We start from the raw sequence: 528 nt of genomic DNA, 5'->3' as shown, positions 1-528 counted from the left end.
GCTATGAGGGGGGGGGGGGATGGGGGATTCCCACGGTCGAAAGTTGTGATTGGGTCTGTTGGCGGCGCGTCGAAAGGCGCAGTGTAATATTTATCGACCGAAAAAACTCCCGTGGACTGGCTTGTGGTGACTAGACGAGCATGCAGGGCGTCGTAACGAAAACGAACGAAAGGCGTCAGGAAAACGAAAAGAAAATTGCAATTTCAATGCGTTGTTGAAGCGTTTCTGAAAAAATCCAAAATATGTCCCGTGTAAAACGCTTTTAGAAACCAATGACGATTTTAAATTGAAATTTTATTTTCAGTTTGGTGCGTTTTTGTTACGCTTTACCCTTCTACGACGCCCTGCAAGAATGGATATTGCTCGGGAAATTGAAGACGGCATTGACGCGTTTGGTTAAATGTCATAATTTCACAACACAGTTATAAAACTTTGCACAGCAAAATTCCAAATCATTTGCAACTACGAAGCAATGTTTTGTATTTGCAAAGCAAATGCTTTGCGATATTGCAAAGGATTTGGCATTTT

The 528-nt window shown here is 42.2% G+C and overlaps 1 protein-coding gene across 1 annotated transcript in view; it reads left to right on the top strand.

Annotated features, from left to right (window-relative positions):
• The window catches only part of LOC113206630 (mucin-2-like), a 50,086-nt gene that overhangs the window by 38,247 nt on the left and 11,311 nt on the right, over nt 1-528 (top strand). The window lies entirely within an intron of this gene.

The sequence above is a fragment of the Frankliniella occidentalis genome, unplaced genomic scaffold, assembly GCF_000697945.3.
Source record: "Frankliniella occidentalis isolate FOCC.00 unplaced genomic scaffold, Focc_3.1 Scaffold7, whole genome shotgun sequence".
NCBI classification, from domain to species: Eukaryota; Metazoa; Arthropoda; class Insecta; order Thysanoptera; family Thripidae; genus Frankliniella; species Frankliniella occidentalis.
Note: the sequence above shows the minus strand (reverse complement) of the source record. Positions and strands in the feature narration are given on the sequence as shown.